Genomic DNA, 14,288 nt, shown 5'->3' on the forward strand with positions numbered 1-14,288 from the left:
AATCCCTGCTGCTAATCTTTGCGCTTTGTCATTTTACTGAGAGTCATGGCACTTCACTTTTACCTCCAGATAAAGCAAAACCAAACTGGAAACCCCAAGCAGATGACTTGCAGCCACCTCGTGGAGCCGTCTGTGTCCTCCAGTTGCTGACGTCCAGTTAGCTGTGTCATCTCCAGAATGAAGAACGAAGCCGCTCTGGGTGGGTCTGGCTACTCACGGCTTTCACTTGGAAACCCCCAGTTTCTAACCTTGTAAGTAGCCCCGAAGGTATGTGGGGCCGCTAAAATTAAACCAGTCTGACCCCAGGAATGGGACGGGTGATACGACAGCTGCGTGGCCTTTGAATCGGTTGTTAGTCTAACGAAGGGTGATTCAGCTCTGCCAGTCCCACATACACGTCGCAGCTGAGCAGCGCCTGTTGGAGGTGTGATCAGAGAGCCACTCTGCTGCGCAGGGATCCCCGATCCCCCTTCCCCAGGGCTGTCTCCGGCGTGGGCACAGCCTCAGCTGCAGGGCCGTGCATCCGGGAGGTGGCAAGTCTGGGTTCAGAGCGCTTTGTCCCGGGTGAAAGAACACTGCAGCCGTGTGACGCGAAGTGCCTAAGGGCAATACCATTTCTTGGCCAAATCAGAGAGGTTCACGCCGTTTTTCACAGAATTCAAGCTGATGTGTTGTGCTGCCCTGTGCCTGCATGGCTCTTGACTCTTCCCCAGACTTTTGCTCAGTTATCCTGTCTGTTTTCCCTTTTCAGTTCTCCAGAGCCACAGCCCCAGGTGTGGCCTGCTCTTTTAAGCAAGTCTGTGCTCATATACACTTTCTTTTGCTCAGATGCTCCACTGACTTGGACAATTCTTTGCTGCCAGCTGTCTCCTGCCAACCTCCTCCACAGCCAGCAACTCTGCTGAGCAAAGTCCCAGCACCCAGCCAGCTTTCCTGCCACTTGGCCTTATTATACCAATTTCTGGAAAGTGTCTGCTCTGAGAAAGCAAAAGTAGGCATAGGTGTGCAACCCACCTTTGCCGTTTAAGCTCTGAATGGAGTTTCACGCAGTGAAGTAGGATGGGGCAGGTCCTACTGGGGGGGCACATAAAAAAAGCCTCTGTCACCAGAAGCTGATGCACCAACAGAGAGTGGATGAGAGGACAAGCCGTGGTGTCGGCATCGGAGACAGGCAACTGAGACACAGAGGGCTAAACTATCTTCCCTAATCTCATGCAGGGAGTCCATTGCAAATTTAAACACCAACTCAGACTTCTTGTGTCTGGGCCCCAGGCACGCAAGAGCAGCTTTTGGTATGATGAATGAGGAGAAACCCCCGCACGTGTGCCTTATCAGCTGGCTCTGTCTGGGACAGGGTGGCGAAGCTGGACCCAGCCCCGTGTGGGGCGCCCTGGAGAAGTGCGGCTGAGAGCTGGTGTGGGCTGGGTGGGAGGCAGTGGGCACTGGGAGGGATGCATGTGATGGGTGACAAGCAGAGGAGCCAGGCCCTTTTTGCTCACAAGCGATTGCAAGGTGACTTTGAAGCTGTCTGCAAGATTTTGAGCAGTTTTGGCTGGCTTCTGAGGGGAAACTTAGTGTCTGCCAGTGGAGACTCCAGAAGTGAAATAAAATGCCTGATAGCAAACCTCATGAAACAGATCCTCCACGGGTGTAAATCAGCACCATTCCCTTGGTCCCATTTAGAGCTATGCTGGCTTACAGCCCATGCTCCCAGCTGTCCTCCCAAGGCAGTAAGAAGCAGTGGAACAAATTCAGGTGTAATTGCTTTTCACAGAAAAAAATTTAAGGAAAAGCATCTTGCTTGGTGAGGATAAATCTAGATCTCCTTGTTTTCTTTTCCTTGAAGGAAAGCAGAGTTACGATAGAAAAGGCAGAAAGACAGGAACGGCATAAACCAAGCAAACAAGGGTGGAAGGGTTTGCCATCTCATGGCCTTTTTCTCCTGTATCCTCCTGCCACATAGCAGCTAGCAAAATGGACTTGAAGAAAACCTGAGGGAATGGCTGCATGTACAGGCTTTTAAAGAGCCTGGGCTAGTTCCCCTTGTCATTACATTGTGGTTTTTTCACCGGTGCTATTCCATTGATTTTCACTGCAGCGACACAGCTGTGACACAGGCTTAATGTAGCAGAGGATCAAGCCTTAAGTATCTAAAATTGTTTTTCAGAACCGTGCTTTCTTACAGGGAAAAAGAAGTGCCACGAGTTTAAAGGTAAGCTCCAAATCTTCACCGCACCGTAAAGATTTGTGGATATAAATCCCATTTAGATGACTTTATAAAGCACTAAAGTACTTCACAGCAGCAGGATTTAACCTTGGTATGCTCACTTGCTGTAATGTGATTAATGAGCCTTTCCGCATGCATAGCAGATATCTAAGCAATTTTTTGTGTCTGGAAGTGGAGCAGTTGTCCGGCTTTACGCAAATGAGGAGCTACTTCAGTGTCTGCCCTGTGAAGAGACTTCAGTTTCAATGGGCTTCAAGATTGCACTTTTGTGTTAAGTGGAACTGTGATCTTTTTCCAATGAGTGTTGCTATGCAGGGCCAATTTGTGACGTCCATTATTCTAAAATAAGTAACTTCTGCACAGCAGAAATATGCTCCACTTGCACTGCTAATCTATCTCTCACACAAAGGCGTGTTTGGAAGAAAAGTTATTTATTGCAAGTAATAAATGCAGGTTCTCAAAAGCATTTATAACTTAGTTTCCAGAGTCAGAGTACTCCAGTTTGAAATAATTTCCTTCCAATTTTCTGTATTTTCAACCTCTTTCCTGGCTGTTTTAGACCCTATATTGCATACTTAATTAATCTCCAAACGAGAATCTCAGCTGCTGAAAATGGAATATGCTTGTCAAAATTCCCCATGCAAGAATCTGTTCTTCAGGTATCAGCTATTGCCTGTTATAAGAGAAGAAACCTGGCTCTGTGTTAAATAAGCACGTCGTGTTGATGTCTCCTGACTCACCTGTGCAAATGGTTATAGATCTCATCTGTGTAGTTTATGAGTCTACTCAGTCATTGGTGTAAGAGTCCTTTGAATGTCCTCTGGCAGAAAATGGAAACTGTAGTTAACACTTACCCAGTCTGGCTGAAATCACAGAGGAGAGCCGTGGCACAGTGGGATTTGAAACCAGCTCATCTGTGCTTTTATACCATATCTTTTCCTCCCGATAAGCTGTATCACTGTAAAAGCAGAGCTGTTGAAATTCTTCCCAAAAGGTCCCAGAAACCTGAATTTTATTAGAAACCATGTGAGTTACTAGCTATTGAGGACACCACTTACTTGAGGCGTTCGTATGTGGTTTTGAGACTGTTCCCAAGAAGGTGAAATGCAAATATATCAATGTTTGGAAGGGTTCATAGGGTTAACTTGGCATTTCTTTGTGGCTTTGGCCATCAGGTACCATGGGCTGGGAATTGCAACCGAATAACTCCATGGCAGCAAAATGCACTTCTGTTTTACTCCTGTGTGAGGCTGGCTAAGAGATCCCGACCTTTTTCCCTCCCCCAGCAGCAGCTGGCTATGGCTGTGCAGCTGCACAGCTCTTGCTTTGGGACAAGGGCAGACTCCATCCTTGTTGTGCAAAGAGTTTGCATACAGGATGAAGTACAGCTGCATCCCTCTCGTTTAATAATCAGGAACAAATTTATAGCCGTCCAAGTAGGTATGCAAATAATTAGCAAAGTGGAAAAGAATGTTTAGAGCCAATAATTCATCTGCATATAATCCCTACCTGTCTGGTGTGTTAGACTTACTGATGCTCTTAGAGAGTGGGATGAACTGCAGGTGTTCCTGTCATCTCCCTGCTTTGGAGGAAGGGACAAGTTATGGTTCAAAGTGGCATTAATACACTGTTCCAAGGTTACGCAAAATCTCTGTAGAAGTGCTGGAAATATCCACATTTCCCTCTCATTTTCAAAATCCTTCCAGGATTTCATCTTCTCTGGCAGATCGTGTTAGTCAAAAGAGGTTTCTCCTGTTTTCTGAAAGACCTTCTGCATGATAGCTCTGTCCTTTGAGGAAACTTTTCTTCATAACAAGTTTGCTTTGAATTGGCTTGGTTTGATTTTCATCTTTTCTTATAGCCCACAGCAAAACTTGTACCCCAGTGTAACTAGTTTCCACGAACTTCCCTACAAAATGCAGGGCAAGCTGTGTTGACTGCTCCCTCTGGGAGTGGAAAATGAAAGACAGCCAGTCCTTTAGCAAGGCGTGAAGCCTGTGTGGGACCCCGGTTCAGCAACTGAGCGCGCTGAGTGCAAGGAACCGGCACACGCATCAGGCGCTGGGCTGTATGCTGGGAGCTACACGCACCAGATTGTTGAATATCAGTTTGCATGTGCAGCCATTTCAGAGGCATCAGTGCATTGCTGTTTCAGCCCATTTTAACTGTGTGACATGTTGCATGGCTGGCATGTGTTATCGACAAGTACGGTTATACTTACACTGCTTATGGAGGCTGCGAAGTTCCTCCAGAAGACAGAACTTTCTGAGGATCTTTTCCTCCTCAGCAGTTAGCCTGCTCTAATCGGTGCTTAAAGGGAGACTGCGAAAAGCTGTGAGCTAATCTGTAAAGTCGTGGCTCACTTCTCTTTCACTTCCCTCCTCGGGACCTGTCTGCAATGTGAAGCTGATATTTTTGTGTATGTAATGCCTGTGCCCTCGGGGAGGCACTCCTAAATGAGTCAGGAATTTGTCGTGTGCCCAATTAGCACACTGCAGCCCTGCCTGCTCAGCCCTGTCACCCTCAATTTCCATCTGTGCCACTGGGAAGAGAGAAGAAAGCTCTTCCCCTGGTGCTGTCACAACTAATATGCTGGCCAGACTGGGGGATGCCACCCCTCCCCAGGGCTTGTGCTGTCTCCTGGGGTGCTGATCAGCACCTGTGGACACCTGGGAATGACACAGAGGACAAACCTCACTGGGGTAACTGAAAAAAAAAACAGTTTAGGCATCATACTGTGGTAACTGATTGTCCCGGGAGAGGTTTGAGCCCAGGGAGAGGAGGCTCTGCACTCCCCTGTGAATATATGCAGATCTGCTGAATTTTCTCATGCTTATGAAGTTTGTGGATAACTCATCAAAATTCCTTGAGCTTGTTCTGGAGGCTGGCAATCCAGATACACTTCCAGAAAGCTTGAACTCTTACTTTGGTGTTGAGCTAGCAAGTATCAGTGAGGGTTCGAGTTAGTTTACTGATCCATAAAAGAGGTGCTTTATTTTTTACATCTATATATGCGCGTGTGTGTGCGCACATATACATAAAGAAGAAATATGGGCTGTTCCCTTGGCCTTATCCCACTTTCCATGAAAAGAAGTGTTCCTCTGGAAGCTGTAGCCATTCACGTCTTGCAATCTGCCACCTGTCAAAGCAATCTGAGATTTACTAGTGACAACTGAGTGCTAATGTCTGCCATCCTTGCCCTGCAAATAGCCGGTGCATTCCAAGTCCCACGGCCCTTGGCCCTTATGTCAGCTCTCCTCCCCAAGATTAGTTCAAACTCAGCCGGTTACCCAGTGGCCGTTTGGAGTGATTCACTCTTAGAAGCACATATCTTCGACACTCACTAAAACTTCAGGGGGAAAATGAGTCATTTCACATTATAGAAAGTCATATCTTGCCCTTGGTATTTCTGTGCATACATGAGTGATAATCATTTATTTTTAGATAAGTTTCTCCAATATAAATGCTGCTTCCTTTGATAAAGGTCGTCTTGAGAGCCACATGCTAATATTCTGCTTATTGCACAAATGCTATAGGAGATGATTTATTTATTCATGCGTTTGCAGCAGTGCAGTCAAATGGCAGGGAGCTAGAGCAGTAGCTGACTGCTGGGAGTCAGCCTGCAGACAGGGTCCCTGTTGCTAGGCTTATCTGTCGAATGTGCATTCAATAGTGTGGTGAAATCCTCCGCTTTCTGGCTCTGGGTTGCTGTTTGAGTCACTTGGGTCTGCCTCCTAGACCCTCCGGCCATGAATGATTTTGGGACTCAGAAAATCCTGGCTTTTCACGGGAGCTGTTAGACAAGGTATTTGTCACGGTGTCCTGGAGGAGATCTTGGCACTGGTTAGCCAAGGCCAAGCAAACAGATGAAGCAAAGCCTCGGGCCTCGTTAGGTCCTATCACGATCCCAGTGAACCAAACCATTCGACGTGGCAGTTGTGGGCGGATGTGGTTTTGGCCCAAGCGTAACCACTGTGGCTGTGCCACCCACGGCAGATCTGTGTTGGGACCTGTGGCAGTTCTGAGACGTGCCAGCCCTGATGTTGCACCCAGGTACTTCAGCCGCAGCACCCTCCGGGTAACAGCCTCACTTTTTTTGTACGAAGCACAGCAGCGCTCCTGGCTTGGGGTCATCTGGCCTCGCCTCACCCGGTTCCACCCGTGGCAGGTCCGTCCCCTGCTGAGCCTGCGTGAGGCGGGCAGCAGGAGTTCCTCGGCAGTTCCCGAGGGAACTCTCGAGTGAGCACGAAACCTCCGCTGCCTTCTCGAGACAGCTGCGGAGAAAGGCCGGGAATACCATCTGGCCATGAGAGGCATTTCAGGGCCGTGCCTGAAGGGAAGCGGGACAACTTTCTACTGCACTTAAATCTCTTTAAAAAAAAGTGTCTTGAGTTTTATATACACATGTGCGTAACTGTATGTTTATATAATAGGTAATGTGCAAATTGATATTTTAAAATCCAGATGTGTAGCCATGTGTCCCAGAGGGGAAATGTGCAAATTGTCGAGATTTTGTGCACTGCCCTCCCCCCCGAACTGAAGATGGTTTGGATATAATTCCTTACTGATGCAGCTTTCAGCCCAGTCATTAATGAATCCAAAATAATAGCAACCTTTACATCAGGGTCTGTGCGTGGCTTGGCAGCCAGGCGCCGAAGGCCTGGGGGTGTTCAGTGCCCCCCGTGCCCCCCGGCCCCTCAGCAGCCTCTCTAGAAGCAGGGGCCGGTCCCGCCAGCGGCAGTGGCAGGACCCCGTTTCACAGCCTGCAGCAAGGGACACGTTCTCACAGTTTTGAAACTTGGCCCCCGGGTTTTGGGCTGCATCCCTTGCAGAGGAGATGCCTGCTGGCCTTCGGCAGGGATGGAGGGAGCGGGAGAGGAAGCTGAGCAGGGCAGGCAGCGTGCGTCGCATGTGGAGCCATTCCCGGGGCAGCGTGGTCGGTCAAGCTGTCTCCTGTGCCAAGCTTGGCCTGTGCCTTTCTCCTTTGAGCCTCCTGCCCTGTGGCATGCATTTTGGAGGGAAATCCCAAGTGCCTTTGTCCTTCTGTATGGACATGTTTTTCCCTCCCCGCTCCTCTCCTCTGGCCTAGAAGGCCAGAGTTCATCCCTGCTCTGGAGCTGCTGTCCATGTCCTGTTCCCCAGGACGGACATCCAGGAGGCAGTTCCCAATGCACCCAATAAAACCTGGTCCAGACTGTGACTCTCCCTCCTTCCCATCCTCCAGCAGTTAAATGTAATTTTGGATATAAACTAGCCAGATTAAAGAGATATCTGAGATATTTCACTATCGTGCTGGCTCCTAAGTTAAATAAACACTATAAATTGTGGAGCCAGATTCAGCTCTGACTGAACTTTCACATCAATCTTTAGTTTGATGTTGAAATAAGGTGGCATACCGATTTCAAGAGTAATGACTTATCCCCTATTGGTGTTTATGTACAGAGAGTTCAGCTCATCTGCTTCTCTGTGCATCGTGGAGATACTGCCAGTGTTAGTCAAAGCTGTGTTTTCCTGCTCTGTCTTGCACTGTTCACCAAATGTTCAGAGGGAAAACGGGTCTCAGACAGCATTTGTGCAGGAACTGTTTGAGCACAGATGTTATATCATTTTGGCTCAGGGTGACAGAACATAATTACCAGAAAATATTTCTAAGTAACAGGCTCATTGTCTGCTCTATTTAAAATAATTTCTGGCAAATGATCATATTGCAGGCAAAAGACCAGCCATCTTCTTATGGCAGAATAGATCTGTGTAATGACTAATGAATGGTAAGGATATAGGATCTGAGTAAGAATCAAGTCTGCAAGACGTCTGTCTACTTACAATGAAGTTTTCTTGCTACCTTACAGAGAAAAGAAGGAAAACCAAGACAACAGACAGACTATATAAGACGTATGTCCCAAACGTGACGCTTGGAGGTTTGACCATTTTTACTGCAACAGCAAAACATATACTCAGCTGGCTTAGCAGTAAGGCAAGGACTTTGCATACCTCCACTAGGACATATTTATGTTTTATGTGACTGGATGATATAAAGCACTGGTTCTCATCTCTTTCTGTAGCTGTGAAAGCTGGCTGTGTTCATGCTTCACTCAGCCTGCTGGAGTCAACACATCAGTGAGGATCTCTGTTGTTTGGCAACCATGGCCATAGAAATTACCAAAACTGACAAAGCAGTGTAGTGCTTCTTGGTATTTTCCCTGCCTGCAGCCCAGCTGCAGAGCACACTCTGCCCTTCTGCTTCTCTGACATTTTTGAAGGAGACAAAAGCTTTTCAAATCTTTCAAATGATTGCACTAATCATCTTCAATGTTTCTATATCCTTTGCGATGGCCTTGCTGGACCTTTGTATGATGGAGGACTTTGAATTATATCCTCCAGTTCCTAAAATCAAGCACAACAGCTTTTGGTTGAACAGTGTCTCTTAAGAAAGTTTTGCCAGTCTAGATGTAAAGGCATCAAGTAACGGGGATTGCGTGGTGTGCCTTGGTAATGAGTCCCATGACTGATTGCTCTCGGTATTAGATGTCTGCTAGCATAATGTTGAAACAGCCACACTAGGGCTTGCCTCTTGGCCAGCCAGCAGCCTGCTTGAACGTAATCAGGGCATCCTGGGCATGTTGCAGGGGATTTGTTGGGGCTGTTGTAATGGAGTTGTATGAGGGAAATAGAAGGAAGGAAAGGGGACAGTATGTACTAGATATTATTTGTGTTATTTATTTTTTTTTGGTTTGTTTCTTGTTTTGTTTTTGGAGGTTTTTTTTTTTTTTTTTTTTTTTTTTTTCTTAAAGCAACCCCTGACAGTCTTTTATCCGCAAAGAAACATGATGTACTTATTCACGGTAGGAACACAGAACCATTTGTTGAGCTGTGGCATTTTTAGCTTCTGCTCCCTTGAGCTGCTGATGAGACATTGAGAAACACTTGTTTGGTAGCCTTAGAGTTGTGTAAATCATTTTAGTCAACAAACTTGGCCAATCTTTCAAGTTAATGTGCCCTTAAAATGTAACAACGTTAGGCTATTTGGTTTTGCAATGTTAATGTAAGTACTTTTGCTTATAAACAAGAAGCATCTATAAAAAGGACTCTGTAAAGTGACAGTCAGTCCAGACTGTGCAACAGTGCTCCTTCCACAGTGCCAGCCCTTTCTAGAAAGCGAGCTAAATCACCATCCTGCTGAAGCCCATGGAAGTACTTCAGCATAATCAAGATTTGGCACAGTCAGAAAACAAGCTCTGGGTGTCAACATACTCTGCCTCTCCCAGGTGCACAGATGTGCATTTTGGCCCTCCGATGGTGTATGTTTTATAGTTATGCCCCAGTTTATTAATGTAAATCCCAAAGGATTCTGTGAGTCCCTAAACAGAAAATGAAGATGCAAACCCTAAAGCTCTTCCATTCGGTCAGAATCTCCCGTTTCCCATCAATGACGGTTGCCTGTGCCACCATAGCATGTCAGCAGCTTTCCTGCTGTATGGATGATATCCTATATTTTGCAGCTTAAATCTTGGTCTTTTTCCTTATTTGTTTGTGCCGTAGCCCCTTGTCCTGTCGCTGGGCACCACTGAAAAGAGTCTGGCCCCCTCCTCTTGACACCCACCTTTAAGACATTTATAAGCATTTATAAGGTCCCCTCTCAGCCTTCTCTTCTTCAGGCTAAACCAGCCCAGCTCCCTCAGCCTTTCTTCATAGGAGAGATGCTCCAGTCCCCTCTTCATCTTCATAGCCCTCTGCCGGACTCTGTCCAGTAGTTCTTCATCTTTCTTGAACTGGGGAGCCCAGAAGTGGACTCAGTACTCCAGATGGGGCCTCACTAGGGCAGAGTAGAAGGGGAGGAGAACATCCTTCGACCTACTGGCCACACTCCTCCTAATGCATCCCAGGTTCCCATTAGCTTTCTTGGCAGCCAGGGCACACTGCTGGCTCATGGTCAGCTTGTTGTCCACCAGGACACCCAGGTCCCTCTCCGCAGAGCTGCTCTGCAGCAGGTCCTCCCCAAGCCTGTACTGGTGCATGGAGTTGTTCCTCCCCAGGTGCAGGACCTTGTACTTGCCCTGGTTGAACTTCATCAGGTTCCTCTCTGCTCAGCTCTCTAGGTGATAACCTCTCCTTTCTTGGAGAGGTGGGAAAAACAAGTTTTTTGGTTAAGTACAAGCAACCTGCCAATAGAGTCATTGCAATGCTCTAACTAGCGTGTGTAATGTTGCAAATAATGATTCTTTTGATTACACTGTGGTGTGATGGGCAGCAGTTTTCCCCCTGCGTCAGCTGCCTTGCTGGAGAGAGGGGAGGCAGCTGCCCACAGACCCCAGCGGCGTGTCTGGGAGTGCCAGGCAGGGAACGCTCTCCTCCCTTCCCTGTTCCCGCACCTCACGCAGGACCTCTGCTTACAGCTGTCTCCTGAGTCAGCCTCAACAGCACAAGGCACAGAGGGGCTTTTGGAGAGCTTTGGCTTTGCATTGCCAGCCTCCAAGAGCAGCTGGGCCTCCTTCCTTTGGAGCTGCCTCTGAAGGAGGAGGAGGAGAACAAGGAGGAGGAGGAGGTGTCAGGACTCCAGTGGTCACAGCAGAGAAACAAAAGCAAAAACAAAACAGGGAAATCTATTTCCCATGGAAAATTATCAAAACGAAAGGTTGCCAAGCCTGTCCCTGCTGCATCTGCAGTGGCTGTAAAGATGAGGATAAGGTGGCTGCTTTCATAGCCGGGTGGCGGGGGAAAGGCCAGAAGCTTGGGAGGAACGTCTGAGGAAGGCATTCAAATAAACAGCAGGTAGGGGAAAGGGGCGGGCACCATCTTCAATAATGCAGACTCCGGAGAAAGGAGAAAGAGAAGATTCAGGAAGGCGGTAACAGGAGTGACGGAGGGTGGAAATGCCCAAGCCACAGACCACTGGGGTGCATGTGGGGAAGAAGTGAACAGCCCTTGTGAAGGAAACAGCAAGAGGTGGATTAGGAATGGGTGCGAAGTAGCTGGATGAGAAGGGATGACTCAGTGGTGATTCCTCCACTACAAGAGCAGCTGAGGGGGAGTTCCTGAAATGCTAGTGCAGAGAGGAAAAGGCCAGGCATAGATGCAAGAAAGGAGGAGGAGAGAATAAATGCAATAAAACCTTTGAACGAAAAAAATCTCCCTACCTAAAGCTGTAAGCAAATGAATTCAGAGCTATTCGTGGCACTGACATCAATTCTTTGCTCCTGAAACAGTAATGAGAAGAAGGGAAGAAAGTGGGAGGAAAAAGAGGAAATGAAGGAAATTAATTTTTGGCAGTAAAATTTGTCAGGAGCACTTAGGTACTTCTGGAAATGTTGTTGCAAATTTCTCAAGTAGCAGAGGCCGTAGCTCAGTGAGACAGTAAATCAGCTGTCAGGGCAGTTAGCACTGACCCAAATCCATTGCAACCACATAACACAAAACTGCGAGCTGCTATTTTGAACCCCTCTGCTGCTGCTTATTCACCAGACAATGCATTTTTGGGTGGGTTAAGGCTGTTAACAGCAGCTTTCATGCTGGATCAGGTGCTGTACGTCCTCCCGAAGCCAGCACGAGGCCAGGGTGACGGAGTAAAGCTGCGCAGACGTCGGGCCACGTGTTGTGGCCAATTCAACAGAGAGGCAACCGTGCGAGCGTGACTGCTGGGGCTCGGCTTTGTCCTGCCAGGTGACCTGCTGGCGCGGAGAGCTGATGCTGGTGGCGGCGGAGCCGCAGTCGTCGGTGCCGAAGTCCTGCTGGTGGGTGATGCCAGCGTCTCTCAAAGGCCAGATGTGCGATGAGCTCCGGGTGGTGGGGGGAGCAGTGGGGCTTTGGGAAGCCCTTTGGTCCCCAAATCCACTGAAATAAACACGTTGGGAGATTGGGGTCTTTTTAAAACCCCACTGGGTACCTTTACAAGTGTGCCTCCGGGTGCCTGATTCTCACTAGAATGCACTTAAATTGTGAAGTTTGTCAGTCATTTTGCAGACTCGAACATCGCGTTACCCCGTGGCTGTGCTTCCACAGGCTGGGCTGACCTGCTGGTCCTCTCCTACCAGGGATGCCTTTGGCTGGCAGTTTGGAAGACACCATCAAGAAAACTTAGGACTTGTCTAATTCACAAGGGCTCCGAGTGGCCCTGCTCCTCAGAGGGTTTCCCTCGCTGTAGGGATGAGGAACTTCGGGAAGCCACAGCAGCCCCGCTGCCTGAACACCACCCCTCCCTGGCTCGGCGAAAGGCCTCCCTGACAGAGGCTGAAACCAGACGTGACCCTTCAGCCTGGGAGAAGCGCCGTGGGGCCTGACAGCAGCTCGCAGGGGGCAAGGAGTGCTTCTGTAATACCTCATGGGATGGGCAGCTTCAAGGTGTCCTTTGGCAATCCATAGTTCTTGGGAACTGGCGGTGTATATTTTGGGGCGCTGTGCAGAGCAATGGGATGATCAAAGGCACCGTAGGGTAGGAACTTGGTTGCCACGAGAAGCTCCAAGGATAGTGCGGCACACAGAGTGGTGCCTCCTTTTGAAGAATTTCCTATCATGAAGCTGAAAGATTTTACACTTCAGCAAGCCAAGGACCTTGAAAGAAGAGTTTCAAGGCACGAAGAGAAAGCCCCCGTAAATCGCTGTGGGAGGGGAGCTCAGGTCCGTGAGAGACATCGCTAGTGCTGTGTCGACATGACAGCGGTGCAAGGTCAGGTGAGGTCAGCTCTAATGGCGCGCGGCTAACAGCATGCGATGTGAAAAGGGCGCTCCAAAGTTGCTAATGCCTCCACCTGGTTTGGCAGCTAATAGTCAGACACTGATTCATGGAACTTCCCTGCGCTGAGAGCTCCTGTAAATACATGTGCTTTTTTAAACAGTGAGGAAATAAATGGCCATGCTGAGCATTAAGTGATCCTCACGTCCGACCTCAGGCATGCTGGCTTTATCCTAGCCCGAGCCGCCTGCTGCCGAGGCGCTTCTCTCCGGCTTTCCCCCGCTCCCTTCTCCTGTCCCCTCTCCCCGTGTTGGGGCCATCCAAAACTGAGTTCCTGCTCTGGCATGGAGTGGGAAACAAATGTTGAAATCCTTCTTTTTGTTTTTTGTTTTTTTTTTTCTTTTTTTTCTGAGAAATGCAATTCTTGCTCACTGGTTGTCTTATTCTCAGTATATCCCCTGCTGGACCCCTTGCCCCTTTCCCCGATCCCAGCTCTGCACAGCTGCACAACGATGTTGGAGAATTTGCAAGAACAGCCTCCCCTGGGGCCTTGGTCTGGCCCCGAAGGCTCCTCACTGGTGCCAGCTCCCCTGCTCAGGAGATCTCAGCTTGCCACAGCCTGAACTGGCTGGCACGGAGGCCGGCTACAGCCCACTCGCGCCTGTCCCCAGGGGCTGTAGCCAGCTCATGCCCTGGTCTACACATGTGCACACCTTAAATCTTCACAGGGCTTCTGGCAGAACCCTTCAACTGAAGAAATGCTGTTATTCACTTTTTTGGGGGGCTTTTCTAGTTCGGATTTAAAATAGTGAAACAGATACCTCAGCAAATTTCAGCAGGATCCTTTAATCTAGGTCTCTTGGCTTCTTGCGCATCCCAAATTGCTCTGTCGTCCAGAGCCTGGCCATTTCTGAAAAGGACATGCCCTTCAGGGCAGCATTTTGCGCCTTTCTTGATGTCTTTTGTTTGTCCCCTAATGTAAACTTTCTCTGTGACAGGCTTTTAGCATGACTTTTTCTGTGATATGCTGTTTAGCTTTTTTTTCCTTTGGGTTTTGTCTATAACAAATATGATTTACCATGGGGAAGCCTTTCCTTGCCTCTTATTTATCCCAAATTTCCTGCCTCTTGTCATCTTTATACTTCATTTCTCCTAGGCTGCCCTCTTTACATGTGTTTGCTGCTGCATCCGTCTCCTCAGTCAAGCTGATGTTCTGAAGTTTTTCTGGGGCAAAGAGGTTATTTCCCAAACCAGGTTAGGTAGCTCAGGAAAACTCACCGAGTAAGCGGAATTGAGACCAGCGGAAGAACACAGTTTCTTTTATTCAGGGAGGACATCAAGATAAATCTTCCAACTCGTACTCTTCCAAATATAAGCTTAGTCTGCTTTAGGAGA

At 48.3% G+C, this 14,288-nt stretch overlaps 1 protein-coding gene across 5 annotated transcripts in view; it reads left to right on the forward strand.

The window, feature by feature from the left end:
• The window catches only part of HSF2BP (heat shock transcription factor 2 binding protein), a 68,563-nt gene extending 54,308 nt beyond the window's left edge, over positions 1-14,255 (forward strand). For 2 of the 5 annotated variants that reach the window (XR_012765108.1, XR_012765110.1), the window contains exon 12: positions 70-2,984. The gene's annotated coding sequence lies outside the window, so the exon portion shown is untranslated. Of the gene's footprint in view, positions 1-69; positions 2,985-11,742 lie in introns of those variants that run through there. The other 3 variants (XR_012765111.1, XR_012765109.1, XR_012765112.1) reach the window with 3 other exon arrangements.
• Positions 14,256-14,288: the final 33 nt, after the last annotated feature.

Source organism: Opisthocomus hoazin, chromosome 1 (genome assembly GCF_030867145.1).
Source record: "Opisthocomus hoazin isolate bOpiHoa1 chromosome 1, bOpiHoa1.hap1, whole genome shotgun sequence".
Taxonomy (NCBI): domain Eukaryota; kingdom Metazoa; phylum Chordata; class Aves; order Opisthocomiformes; family Opisthocomidae; genus Opisthocomus; species Opisthocomus hoazin.